Source organism: Ursus maritimus, unplaced genomic scaffold (genome assembly GCF_017311325.1).
Source record: "Ursus maritimus isolate PB19 unplaced genomic scaffold, ASM1731132v1 scaffold_20, whole genome shotgun sequence".
In the NCBI taxonomy this organism is placed as follows: Eukaryota; Metazoa; Chordata; class Mammalia; order Carnivora; family Ursidae; genus Ursus; species Ursus maritimus.
This window is the reverse complement of record NW_024424453.1, coordinates 44603682-44619154: the sequence shown is the minus strand read 5'-3', so window position 1 is coordinate 44619154 and position 15473 is coordinate 44603682.

Below are 15473 nucleotides of genomic sequence, written 5' to 3'. Positions count from 1 at the left end.
AAGGTAGTTCAGAGAAAAGGAGATATAGCAGAAAAACAGTGTGCTTGCGAAATTATTTGAGCCTCTGGTTCCAACTAGACTTAAACCCAAGTACACCTCCTAGGTGTTTAAGTTGGGGTTTTGTCACTTGAAACCACAAGATTTCTCTTTCTTTCCTTCCTTCTTTCTTTCTTTCTTTCTTTCTTTCTTTCTTTCTTTCTTTCTTTCTTTCTTTCTTTCTTTCTTTCTTCTAGATTGATTTATTTTAGAAAGAGAGAGAGATCTTGAGCAGGGGTTGGGGGGGAGGAGTGGGTCAGAGGGAGAGGGAGAGAGTTTTCAAACAGACCGCCTGCTGAGTGCAGAGCCCATTTTGGGGCTCAAACTCATGGCCCTGAGATGAAGACCTGAGCCAAAATCAAGAGTTCCACACTTAATCAACTGAGCCACCCAGGTGCCCCACCGCCACAAGATTTCTGGTTCACATCCTGAGATATATCAGTCCCTTCCTAGGTTGCCATTAAATCAGACCTTCCTGACATTCAGGCTTATACATGCAGCCTTTCCTGCCTTCTCCTGACCTTCACCTCCATCCCTCAGTCCTGGGGACAGTAAACTACTCAGAACAGGACTCCCCAGAAGTGTGAGCTTTTCTGAGGCTAAATTTTGAATATGATAGAAATGAGCTCTCCTCAAACCAAACTAGCTGCCTGGCCTCCATATGGTTCCCAAATTATTCACCTAAGACAGAGGTCAACAAACTTTTCTGTAAAGGGCCAGATAGTAAATATTCTCAGCTTTGTAGGCTGTACAATCTATGTCATGATAAATCAACACCATTACCGTAGTGTGAAAGCATCCAGAGACAATGAGTGTTCCAATACAAGTTTATTTACTAAAACAGGCAGTAAGCCATGTTTTGCTTACCCCTGACTAAGAGCAGTGTCAAATATCAGATAGGTATCCTCAGATGATCAAAAAATTCCCATTGTAATCACTCAGCCACTTCTGAGACAAGTGAGAGTTTTAGATTTTTCAGTTTATCTCCTGGGCCATGTGCAGAGATAAGCACAGCCCCAGATAGGCCAATTTGTGTATCTTCTTGGTTTTTGCTTTTAGAATGTGAGGACTTTTGGGGCGCCTGGGTGGCACAGCGGTTAAGCGTCTGCCTTTGGCTCAGGGCGTGATCCCGGCGTTGTGGGATCGAGCCCCACATCAGACTCCTCCGCTATGAGCCTGCTTCTTCCTCTCCCACTCCCCCTGCTTGTGTTCCCTCTCTCGCTGGCTGTCTCTATCTCTGTCGAATAAAAAAAAAAATCTTAGAATGTGAGGACTTTTATCCAAGTTTATGTAAGAAATATGTTTTTATGTACATTTAAGTGACAAAAAAGACTATTTCCCAGCATGGGCCTTTGAAAATATTGCCTAGACACTGACTTTTCTACAGCTTTCATGTACTATCTTTATTTAATGTTTATCCTATATTGACCAGATTGTTCTTCAAGACTGCTTATTATTTTGTTTTATAACAATTTTCTGGCTATCCATTGCTTTGTAACAAACCACTCTGAACTTAATGATTCAAAACAGTAGCAATCGCTATTTTGCCCACAAATCTTTAATGTGGGTCGGGCAGTATGAAGAAGGCTCATCTCTGGTCTATGTGGCATTAGGTGAAGGGTTTTGTCTAGAAAGTGGGGAACTCGTTCCCAAGATAGCTGACAAGTTGATGCTAGCTGTCAAGCTAAGGGATGGGGTGTTAGCACTTCTCTAAATTGGCCTCTCCACATGGCCTGCGCTTCCTCATACTATGGTGACTGAGTTCTAAATCTCGTTCCAAGAAAATGAGACCGATGAAGGCTATATCACATCCTATAAGCTATCATCTCTGCCTCATTCTATTCATTGAGACTGACACAAAGACCCACCTAATTCAAGAGAAGGGAATATAGACGCTAACTTTTTTTGGTGAAATGGCAAAATTATGGAAGTGTGGATAGGATCAGAAACATTACAGAAATATTTTCTAAAGGGAAAACATTAATTTTATTAGAACTTGAACAAATGTTTCATTTAAATATTTTAACAAAATCTTATGGTGGCATAGCATAAACAAAAGAGAAAACAGCCAAAAATGCATAAAATAAATATAATAAAGTGGAAGAAATGTTAACTATCTCTTAATCCAGTGTGGAAGCAAAAGATCTAAACTTTAAAACATGGATTTAAAACATGCACAACTATAAACAAAAGTTTAATGCTTATGTTATCCTAATCATAGATACATTCTTCAGCAAAACTTTAAAAGTCAGAGGTGTATTTTATAGTATTGGATATCTTATTTCTAGCTTTTCCACAGAAATAGAAATTGCTTATGGAAGTCAATCTTGCACTTGAAAAAAAAGGTTTAAGCACAGAGAAATAAATATTCTACTAATTTGCAGGAAATAAAATCTGTCATAAACAACAATATAAACAACAAATAGTACTGGGGGTATGAGCATCTTTAAATATATTATCCTGTAGGCAAGGGAGATTATTTCATGGAGGAAGAAATAATTCATCCAACAACCATTTATTGTATGACTGCTTTGTAATGAGTGCTAGGGGCAGAAACACAGAGGACAAGATGAGCCTCCAATGAGCGCAGTCCAAGAGTAAAAGAGGCAAGTGGAAAACAATTACAAAGCAATGTGGAAAACTATTAAAACAGAGAGTGATGTAAAAAATATGAAATCAAGTCCAAAGGAAGCTAGGAAGTTTTCCCACAGGAAGTGATGTTTAAATTGAGTCCTGGGAGAATGGGAGCTAGCCAGGGATGGACAGGAGAATGATACACAGAGAATAGCAAGCACAAAGGCGAGAGACAAAAGAGACTGCGCAACAATAAAGAGGACGTAAGTAGTGTGAATTAGCTCTGGTTATGTGCCGATGATGTGGGACCCATGCAAGGCTGTGACAACTGATGAAACTGATAATGTCCAATCATGAAGGGTCTCATTTGCCATGCTCAAAACTTTAAAACATTGGAATCATGAAAACTATCTTTTTAAGTAGTCTTATAATGATATGGCCATATCTAAATTTGTGGCAGCACTGGGCCAATGAGTAGCAATGGTCAGAAATGAGAGCCTGTAGTAAGGCAGTAGCAGTAGTGGCCAGTTCAGTGTTATTTATGGGAAAGAGATGACCAATCTTGGTGTATGATGTGGAGAATAAAAAAGAGTGACAAAGATTTGCAAATTTTAGTCCCATGTTCTATTTACCTACATACGTTGCCTCAAACAAAAGTAGGCTGGAAGTTAATTGTGGACAAAATACTACTGTATCTGAGATCATAACTGGAGTTTTAAAACACTCTGTAGAAAACTATAGCCTAAAGTAACACAAAGGTTGGAATATTTTAAGAATGTTGCTTTTTTTGTCACCTGGCTAGCTACAGCCAGTGTATAAGTTCCCCAGAGCTGCGTAACAAAGTACCGCAAACTGCATTTACACAACAGAAACTTATTCTCTCACAGTTCTGGAAGCTAGAAGTCCAAGTGAAATCATAATGTCTGAAGGGTTGGTTTCTTCTGGAGAGTCTGAGGGAGAATCCGTTACAGGTCTCTCTTCTAGCTTCTGGTGGTTGCCAGCCTTGGTGTTTCTAAGCTTATAAACACATCATTTACATTTGCCTCTGTCTCCCAGGGTGTTCTTCCCCTATGTCTTTTCTGTGTTCACATGGCATCCTCCTTTCTGTGTGCCTCAGTGTCCAAATTTCCCTCGTAAAAGGACACCAGTCATTAGACACCCTAATGCAGCATGATTTCATCTCAACCTGATTTCATGGGCAAAGATCCTATTTCCAAATAAGATCATAATCATAGGTTTCTGGTGGAGATGAGTTGTTTGGAGGGTACACTATTCAACCCAGTCCAGGCAAGAAAAAGTGTTTAGGTATCAAGATGTTTTGTCTCTGCAGAAGCTGTGCAAAGATCTTTTGCGACCCATTTATCCCTCTGGTGCCAACAAATGAAAGTTTCCGAGTCTATCATTGTAGTAGATTGCATTAATGGCCTCACTTATTTCCTCCGTAACTTTGTAGTTCTTCCCACTAAAGAGGTGAAGTTTAGTTTTTCTCCCCATAACTTTGGAAATGGCCAGAGTATTTGTTTTGTCTGGTAGAATATTGTGGAAGTGACAGTGTCTAAGTTTTGAGCCTAGGAGTTCTTATACATTTCTGCTTGTTCCCTGTTGATTCTGCCATCATGATAAGAGCATGCCAAGTCTTATTATTGCTTCTAGAAAGGGATTAGAAGCATGCAGTACAGAGCTGAGATGAGCCCAACCAAGTTCCACCTAGATCTGCCCATCCACAGCTGACCCCAAATGATCCACAGACCCGTAGATAAAAATGGTTGTTGTTTGCAGCAATCACTAGCTGATACAATAGCCATAACAATAAAATATGTTTACACAATCTATTTCTTCTATGAATGCCATCGATTTATATTTGAAAAAGAATACCTAAGAAATTAGAAAGAACCCAATAAAAATGCAAAAATAGTTAATATTTATTGAAAGTTTATCCTATGTCAGCTGCTTTGCTAAGCATTTTACACGAGCCATTACAGCAATCTTATGAAGCAGATGAATAGAAACAAATAAAGGGGATATGGGATTCATGTTTCTACCTGCTTTCAACAGCTAAACAAAGAGCTGGCTTATCATAAAGAACAGAGGGTGAGTTGGGCAGGCTTCTCTTTTCTAACAAGGTCACCTTCCTGACCAAGAGTCTCCATGTCATGCACGCCCCTTCTCTGTTGATATGTGGAGCACTGTGGGGGCAGAGTCCTTGCAGTGGAACACTCACTATGGATCGTCCAACCCAGGGCCCATGCACAAAGAAATCTGTGCTCTGGTAGTCCACTGCTGCAACAAATGGCACGGTGTTAATGGTATGTGTGTGCCCATGCCTACTTTCTTGATAGAAGAACTGTTGCTATCCCATTTTATAGATGAGGAAATTGAGGCTCAGCGAGTTAAAGTCAATATCACATCACGATGTCACTATGAGGGCTGGAACTTGAACCTAGGTCTCTCTGACTCTGAAGCCTGTGTTCCCAATCACTATTCCATCCTCCTTCTCCCTGTGAATAACTGCTGGCTTTGCCTTTTATGTAAGGTTCAGTAACATATCTGCAGTCTACCTACCAGTCCCTGAGCAATCTCCATAGCCAAGCTTCCATACCCCAACCTCCACTCAAGCTATCCTAGCCAAATAGAGCATGTCATCCCCAGAAAGCCCTGCCAAAATTGTGGTTTCATAATCAGAACAAATGATCTACATAGTTTTAAGCCATTAAGTTTTGGGGTGACTTTTTTTATGCATCAGTAGCAAATGGAATATCAGCTTTTCCTTGTTTATTTCAGGATCACCCAAAACAGTAAAAATTGTAATATTAAAATTCCAGAAATAATATTGGCAATAAAAACTTAGAATTGAACATTGGAAAAATTTGAATTTTGTTTTCTCCAACTGTATTACTTGTTTTTTGTTTGTGTGTTTGATTGATTGGTTAATTGGTTCATTTTTGTCTCGTACTTTGGGGAAAATTACAAAACAAAAATTCATTACATTCTGCTATACTTCTGTATTAGCTTGGGCATATTTTTCTGAGTTTTCAAAATCTACTCATTAAAATAAAAATTGTTTTTCTTGAAACCTAAAAAGAGTCAAACCCTTACCATTTGAAATGTCAAGAGCACATGAACAATAAATAGATCCTCTTTCTTAGCAAACATTGGAAGTCTTAATTACCTGAGTTAATTAGCAGACTTCAACTCTAAACCAGGTGAAGAAGCTAAGTGGGTTTTTCATCACTGAGACACTAAAAAGGTGTGATAGACTGAGCCAGCTGTATTTTGCAAGCTGTTGAAAATAGTCACATATTTTTGATGTGGCATATTCTCAATGCCTATTGCACAGCATTACTTCTTTAACTGAAAATATTCCTAAATGTTTAATTTTATTTTTATAAATATTCCTATCATTCATAAAATAAATAGTGCTACACACTTTCTTATTAAATTTGCAGTTTTGCTGTATTATTTAAAATAGAAACGTTGTTTCCAAACAACGCTAAAATGTAACACATGGAAACTAACATTTATTGTGTAACTATTATGCATCAGGAAATGTACATATATCACTTCTTTTCATTCTTTCCCAAATCCTATAAGAATGTGATCATAATCTTGCCTTACATAGGAGATAAAGGAGGCTCACAGACATTATCTGTTCCAGCCTCATCAAACTTACAAGTGAAGAAATAAAAGGATTCTTACTTAGGTTTTCTTGTTTAAGATGTTACTTTCTTTTCTCAGGACTCAGTGCCTTTCAGCTTACATTTGGTCCTGAACTTTCTTCAGTAAGAGGCAAATAAATAAATATTCTTTATGCTTCTTTTTTCTGATTTATTATCCTTCTATTAGGACTATAAAATGTTCAGATATTAAAATTTCACTACCATAATGTGTATCTTGTTCTCTGACATAGAAATGCAAAGTTGGAAGGAATCCTAAAGACCATCTCTTCAATTTCTTTGATGTAAGAAAGGAGCTCTGCATCACTCTCTATAAGGGGTTGGCTCCTTCTGCTTTGAGTACTCCAAGTACTATTTTCAAGGTATCTATTGCATTTGGAAGGTTGCTTAGAAAATGTTTCTTCATATCAGTCTGAATGTGCCTTCTGTATTTTTTTTTTCTCATGGTTCGTGCTTTCTGAATTAGCCTAGACTGATATCTGCCTGGTTTCTTTTATAGCATGAAATAGAAATGTAAGAACAAATCAAGACTCAGACAAAACAAATTTCATTAATTCACTACTATTATCTTTCTTTCCAAAATTACTGTCTTGGTTTCTCTACTTTCCATGATCTAGTCAAAGCCAACCTCCCAGGCATACCTCCTACTTTTACCTTTTGACCAATACTTGAGGTCATTCACTATTTCCCAAACATGGCTTATATATTTCTGCCCTTCTCTTACCTCTTCTAGAAATGTCCTTTCTATTATTCCATACCCTGTCTGTCAGAATCATGCCCACAAATCAAAAAGTCTTTTAAAACCTGTATTTATCCATTAAGATTATCTGTGTCCCATCAAGTGAATGTGATTTTTCCTCTGTTTAAACGTCCATGTAATTTGTATTCATTTTAAGGAACATAAAACGATCAACATTTTTTAAACAAGTATGTGTTCTTCCCTTATATTCACTGACAACAGACTCTAACAATAGAAACACTATCTCGCAATGCTTGACACGGAGTCTTGCATGTAAAAGAGTACTCGCCAGGGGGATCCTGGGTGACTCAGTCCGTTGAGTGCCTGACTCTTGGTCTCAGCTCAGGTCTGGATCTCAGGGTTGTGAGTTCAAGTCACCCTACATTGGGTTCTACACTGAAGTGGAGCTTAATTGAAAAAAAAAAGAGTACTCAACAAATATGTAATTGATGGACTTTGCTGATGTAAGTGCATTGAAATTTAAAGACAAAAACAAAGATATGCTTTAGGTAAGAAGGAAAAGAGCTGTAGCAGATTATCACTCGCCAGTTAGGTTTTTTGCTATAGTTGAACTAGCAGGTTGGGCTGGTTACTTTCTAATCATTCCCCTGATGCCTAGCCACGTCCACTGTCCATCCTTCTCGGCCTTGCCCCGTGGCTCATCCACGGTGTCCACCCTCACTGGTTCTAGTAATACTGTCTTTTACCCTTTTTCCTTCAGTCCTAGTGGTGGCAATAGCCTTTATTACCAGAGTCACATCATTGCTTTATATTTTAATTTTTATACCGCAGCCCACACTTTTGAAAGTAGTCCTTTCATTAATGTTTTTTATTTGAACCATTTGGTTGATGTTTGAACAATGATTGATATGTTAATTAAATTAGTAAATTTGGGAGGAAAAAAAGACATCTTTTCTATTACTGAGAAAAGTGCCAGAAAAATCACCCCATGTTAAGGCATGGGATCTTTTCCCCTTGCAAGAAGATACCTAAGCCTCTCAGAAGTGTTAAAACCCCATGATGATATTTATCTAGAGACAGGCCCAGGACATTTCCTAGGGCAGTTTAAGGGTCAGCAACAGGGAAGTTACAATGGTAAGAGCTCCCAACCTCCATCTCAAGACAACCTATAAGCAAGGTAATATGTCAAAGGGGAAGTCTTCAGTTAGTGGCAATCTAATTCAATTGCTTGAGAAAGAGAGGAGCAGGATTTGTGGGTGTAAAAACATCAAAGGATGAGAGCCTGGAGCCTGAATCAAAACAGCAGGCAGGGACAGAAGTGAGTTCTGTACCAGAATAAAGAAACCAAATCCTGAGCGCGTCATGTTGACATATTTTTTCCTAATGGCGCCGAAGCACCAAAGCCAGTGGGCAGAGCCAAGCATATCCTATCATTTCCCCAAGTAGTTTCTGAGACCCAGAAATAGGGGAAATAGCCACATGGAGAATGGCATCCACAGCAGTGCTGGTCTTTCATGCCCTTGAGCCCTTGAAGATGCCCTACCTCAACAACTATATACCCTAGAGAGGACATACCTAATTCACTCTCTTATTCAATTTTATGTCCAATCAGATGACCACAGGAAGGTGTTGCTTCAAACTTTAAGTCATCACCATTTACACGCCAGTCCCTGGAGAAGGAGAAGGGCACATCTGGGTCCATTGTGCTAGGAATAGAAGAGAGTAGCTCTATTTGTTGCAGAAGGAAAGTAAAAAGTAAAAGCTAAAAACTATTTATAAAGTAACTTCCATTAGAAGTAACTGAATCCAATCCCTTGTTGTGTCTACATATAGTACTTCTTAAACACCCATTTCATTAGAAGTAAGTCTGAAGTGTCCCCAGACGTCTTCTCCTCAAAGTTTCCTCCTCTTTTTTGAGCTGATTTCCTTCAGTTCCAAAAGCACTGTTCTATATATCTAGACCTCTTCCTAAGGAAATTTCAGATATGAGAAGGAAGAGTGAATTCCTAAAAAATTATAAAATCATAACCTTCAGCATTCCTCATAGGTCTTAAACTTATTCCATGAATCTGTTAGGTTACTGCTTTCCATATTTTCTCCTAATAGAGTTGGTAACATTTTTTTTCTGGAAGATTTGAGGGGCTTCCCATAGGAGGCACTTAAAGCATCTGGGACCCTCAGGTGATTTTTTTTTTCCTCAAGGGAGTAGATGAGTTTAAGAGTTTTCTTCCTTATCCTCAAGAATTATGCCATTGTCATTGTGCCATTTTTTGAAATAGAGGCTGCATTATTTCCTGAAGGAAGTTGCATAAGATTAGCAAATATCCTGCTGAAAGTCTGTTTGTATAGTACTATTTGTTTGAACTTTTTGATAAATCAAAGAAGAATATTTAAATACAGAAAAGGAAGTTTTAATTCTACTTCACTGCAGTCTCTGTAATTTCTACTAGAAACAGGCTCTCACTTTGCTGGAATGGATGAGTGTAGGGGTTCTGTAGTCTGCTTTGGGCACCTTTGCATGGTATCTGTTTCTGATCAACTGAGTGGGAAGTGCCAGCCCTGGGCTTTAGGATCACATAGAGAATTGCAGAGTTTCCTTCTTAAAGCCAAGTTGGAGACAGAGCCACAAATACATGGATACTTCATGAGAAATAAAAGTCAAGGGAAAGTCTTGGACTGCCCTCTGCTCTTTGTCTTCCCACAAGTTCCATTTCACTGTGATTAAAGGAAACAAAACACAGTCTGGAAGCATCGTATCTGGCAACTGCTAACCGCTAAATCTCTCAGGAGAACATGGATAACAGTTCATACAGGAGAAGCCATAGCCTGTCTCTTCAGTTTACAAATCCCATGAGGTTGTTAGCAGTTAGTCACTCCATGCAGAATTAAATCTTACTGTGGTGGGGTGAAGCAACCACGTGCCTCATGCAATGGCAATTATCTCCAGCCCACAGGGGCCTTGGAGGTGTCCCCATTCACTGGTGGAAGCCTCCAGGGTTGCTTTGAGGTTCTCTTCCCCACTCCAACTCTATGACTGACATTTCCAGCTTTTGTTCCCTTTCTGTTGAACTTTCGTGTCCTCTGCTCTCAAAGGAACCATAGTTGACCGAGAACGACTCATAGCAAGTGGGTTGTGCCAGAGACACAATCACATTACATTAGATCATTTTCGATCTCTAAAAGAAGGGCATATTCTCAAGATGTAAACTGCGAACACATCTAAATCTGCTCCTCATGGTGAGGGCCTATTTTAAGATGTATAGTTAGCATTTACTCATTATCATAAATACACATAGCTCTACGTAAATCGACATGCGTTCACATACATAAGCTCTATCAGAGCTTCTCTTTTAAAGCCTGGTTTAGAGATTTATTCAATGCAAAACCTTGCATTCTGATGAAATTCAGAATTGAGAGACTGTGATTAAAACTCAGAAATATACTCTTTCTAATAAAAAAAGGCCTAGCCAGTTAATTTCAGACTTGGCAAGTGTGAACTTGTCCAGTATTTCCCAGATCTGGTCTATTTTCATTAATTCTTGATATGGTATTACCTGGGCCAGGATTTAAAGAAAAAAAAAAACAAGGATGAAGGTAAAAAATGATCTTTCTTGGTGGTTTTCAACAGCCCGAGATAAAGCTTTCAAGAATCCAGGGTCAAGGTCAAGTTTTGTAAATTCACATAGTAGGCCACAGCCTATATGATATGATTTACAGGAAACGAAAAGCCCTCCCTCTTCTCGGGATGTAAGCTGTTTCCCTAACAATATTGCCACATTATTACTTTGGACATGTTTTTTTTCGAGCCTTTTACCCTGGGAGGTCTTATATATAAGAAATTATCACTTGGGAGAAAGGAGAGTTGTGAAAGAATTTATATATATATATGAAAGAGATGTAAAGAAAAAATCTGAAATTTGGAGAGCAGTCAGGAAACAACCTGAGGTCAAAGAGAGATTTGGTCATAGTTTAGGTCAAAATAGAATTTAAAAATGATTCAGGGGTGCTAAAAACATCATCTATTTCCAATTTTGCTTAAGATTCTTTCTTACTTGGATTCTTAATTAGAGCCAGCAAGGGGATAATGTTGCTATTTCTCCAGGGTCTACACTAACAAAGAGATAGTTCTGATGCCCTACCTAGGAGCATACACAACTTGGAAATTCTCTATGGAATTGTTTTCCCAGTTCCTTCTGGGAAAGACAGAGCTGGTGTCCTGGTATCAGATAATAGGCTTACAATGTCTCATTTAGTGGCCACCCTGTGACAGAGAATCTCCTTGACCAAACTTCTGTCAGGTTCTTCTGACTCTTTTCAACTAAGTTTCATCCTGTCCTTGACCTGTCCAGCACAAAGAATCCTACTAGACATGCCCTATCTTTGATATCTGATCACCCTTCTTTATCACATCCCCAGCTTAAACCATTGATTTCCAAATCCTTGGCCTGTCTTTCACAAGAATCATGTTAGGTAACGAGCACCTGGGTGGCTCAGTTGGTTGGGCATCTGCCTTTGGCTCAGGTCATGATCCCCGAGTCCCAGCAGAGTCCCAGGACTGAGCCCCATGTCCGGCTCCCAGCTCAGCGAGGAGTCTGCTTCTCCCTCTGCCCCTACCCCAACTCATGCTCTCTCTCTCTCTCTCTTTCATTCTCTCTCTTTCTCAAATAAATAGATAAAATCTTTTTTAAAAAATCATGTTAGGTCAGTTTAGCAAGAATCCTCCTAATCCTTGACATCTTCTCTTAGTAGTTTTCAATCCCCTGATTCCTTACCCTACTTCTTGGCTATAAATACCCAGCTGTCTTTGTTGCATTGAGACTTGACTCCTCTTTCTCCCCTATTGCCATACCCCAACACAATGGTCTTGAATAAAATCTACCTTACATTTTAACAAGTGTCAGCGATTTGTCTGTAACACTTGAATCAAGTATTTCAGCAAATAACAGAAATCAGCATGAAAATTAAATAAACTAAAATTTAGGGTGATGACATAGGAATGTCAAAGTACCCCTATCAAACTCTGTGTCCCCTGTCATTCTTTAAAAAGAACACCATTGGGGCACCTGGGTGGCTCAGTCATTAAGTGTCTGCTTTCAGCTCAGGGTGTGATCCCGGGGTCCTCGGATCAAGCCCCACATCAGGCTCCTTCGCTGGGAGCCTGCTTCTTCCTCTCCCACTCCCCCTGCTTGTGTTCCCTCTCTCACTGGCTGTCTCTCTCTGTCAAATAAATAAATAAATAATCTTTTAAAAATAAAAATAAAAAGAGCACCATTTCCCTGGGATCTGCCATTTGGAGGGTGCTATTCTATGCAGGAGTTTTATAGTGCACTATTTTATTTTAATAGTCAGCCAAAATTGACTATTAAAACACAATAGCACATTAAGATCATTGCTGTACTGCTGGGGAAAAACAAAGAAGAAGGAGGAAAAAGAAAAACATCTTCTGGCCATTGGCACAAAGTAGGTCAACCTAGTGACAGAAACCATGACAGAACAAAAGCAAAATATCTTTGCTTACATTTAGGAATAGCATGTGAAAAGGGTGGTCTTCTAAAGCAAACATCAAGGAACAAAGAGCTCTAGTTCCAACAGATAAATTCCAACTAAATATTCACACTTAGAACTGAAATACCAAGAGCTGCTTAGAGGGAAAGAAGACATTAGAGAAAAGTAAAAATAAGACAAACAAACAAAACAAAACTCTCTCTTGCTTCTTCTATTATTAGATCTGATTTCAGGAAAAACTTCAAATACCAACTTTGATTCTGTGGTCCACCATCCTGACTTGAATCCTCCAAAAGTGATCGTTCTATAAGGCACCAACCACTCCACTGAGCAGAAAAGCCAACCACTTTTCACAAGTTTCTAAGTTTTGATACCCAAAGACAACTAGACCTTCTTCTGTGCACCTCCAAACTCCCCAGTCTTAATCTACTGGCCACTGAACAGGATCTCCACCCTTCTCCTCACCTCACTGGTATATTTAGAGGGCCAAGGGGAGGAGAGTTTGCCTTAAGAGGGATCTTTCTCCAATCTCCCAAAAATCCTAGCTTTGATTTCTTGTCCCAGGCAAGATTCTCATTTTGTTAGGGAAGAATCTATTTTTTCAAGTCTGAAATACCACTGTAGAGGAATCTGGAGCCCTAGTTCCTGACCCAAGATCTCCTAATAGCTAGCTATTCCACATTTAAAGTGCCTATGTACTATGATCTGACAATTCTACTTCTAGGAAGGTATCCCTCAAATATTTTCTCACATGGACAAAATGCCATTTGGGCAAAGATATTAAAGGCTGCACTGTAGCAACAGCAAGAGTTTTGAAATAATGCAAATTTCTGACAATATGGGACTAGGCAAAATAATTTTGGTATACCCATATATTGAAATATTTTGCAGGCACTAAAAGAATAAAGTCATTCTATATACAAGAAATATTGTTAAGTAGGAAAACTAAAGTGTCGAAGAGCAAATATGTTAGCGTCCCTTACATTTATGTATGTAATTATCTCCTAGAGAAAAAAAAAATAAAGCATAAGAAACTTATAATGGTGCTTGCTCAGGGGTAAAAAAGGTTAATTTTTATGTTTCAGACTTGGTATATTTTGAAGATTCCATATTATTCATTACCTATTCAAAAATATAATAAAACTGGGGCGCCTGGGTGGTGCAGTCGTTAAGCGTCTGCCTTCGGCTCAGGGCGTGATCCCGGTGTTCTGGGATCGAGCCCCACATCAGTCTCCTCCGCTATGAGCCTGCTTCTTCCTCTCCCACTCCCCCTGCTTGTGTTCCCCCTCTTGCTGGTTGTCTCTCTCTGTCAAATAAATAAATAAAATCTTTAAAAAAAATAATAAAACAGGGGCGCCTGGGTGGCACAGCGGTTGAGTGTCTGCCTTCGGCTCAGGGCGTGATCCCGGCGTTGTGGGATCGAGCCCCACATCAGGCTCCTCTGCTATGAGCCTGCTTCTTCCTCTCCCACTCCCCCTGCTTGTGTTCCCTCTCTCGCTGGCTCTCTCTATCCTATCGAATAAATAAATAAAATCTTTAAAAAAAAAATAAATAAATAAATAAATAAATAAAATAATAAAACATAAAACAAAGTAAAATAATTATAATATTACTTTAAAATTACTATAGAAAAGATAACTCCTTATTTGTTTTCTGATTCTGAATAATTTTAGCCCCATGTGTACAAAAAAAGAAAATTATAGACAAATCTCATGTATGAATATATTAGATTTTACTATTTGCAGTTGCTGATATTTCACTGTTTTTACTACAAAAATAGGAATTTCATATGATTCCACCTAATGAATTAAAAATTCTAAATAAAATTTTAACACATAGAATTCATAAATATATAAAATATATAATATCCTCTAGTGAAGAGGAATTTTTGGCAGGAATGCAAAAATAATTCAATACCCACAAATCCATAAATTAAATGAGAAACCCATATGATCAAATAAAAATAAATTAAAATACTTTTAATAAAATTTAACAGCCAATTTTTAAAAAACAAAAAGACAAGGTAGGAAGAAAACTGCATTTTATAAAAGCTATTTAGGTAAAAGCAAAAAGACAAAACAAAAAGTAAAATTATTTAAATTAGGATCAGGAACTAGATAGGTATGTTCTTGTCTCCATTAATATTCATCAGTGTCTTAGAAGATCTAAGAAGAGAAGAATATTAAGTAGCTAGTATTAACATTGGAAAAATTATATTTTTTGCTGAAGACACCAATATAATCTGAAAACCTCAAAAGACTCCAGTAAAAGAAATGAATTAGAATCAATAAGAGAATGCTTAATATAAGATAAATATTCAAAAACCAACTAACAAGTATCTAGAAATTAAAATGGAAAATATGTCATCACGAGAAAAGCAAAACATGTAGGAATAAATTTAATAAAACTGGAACAGGACATATGTAATGAAAAATATAAAATAATCTTAATTTGTTTCAATAAATAAATATATTTAGCTATAAATTAATTATAAATTTAATATATTGTATTTTAATTAAATTTTATATATTATAAATATTTTCCTAAAAGCAAAACATTTAGGAACAAATGTAACAAGGATGGAACAGGACATTTGTAATGAAAAATATAAAATATTATTAAAGGACATAGAGGTTCTGAAAAATGGGAATATATTTCAGATTTTTGAAGGGCAAAAAATGTCAAAAATATGTCCTAAAAGTGTCAAACTTTCATAATTAATATATAAGTATAATAAAATTACAATTAGAATCCCAGCAGGTTATTGTTAATTAGAAAAATAATTTTAAAATTTATATAGAATGAAGGCCCAGGAATATCTAAGGAAAGAATTCAAAATAGTTGTGATAGGAAATTTGCTATGTCGACTGTCAGAATGTAGGACAAAACTACTGTAATCAAAGTAACCTATTATTAAGATAAAATTGAAAAAAACTGGAAAATATAAAGTAATAGAAAAGATCAAAAAGGGATTCTAGTCATTT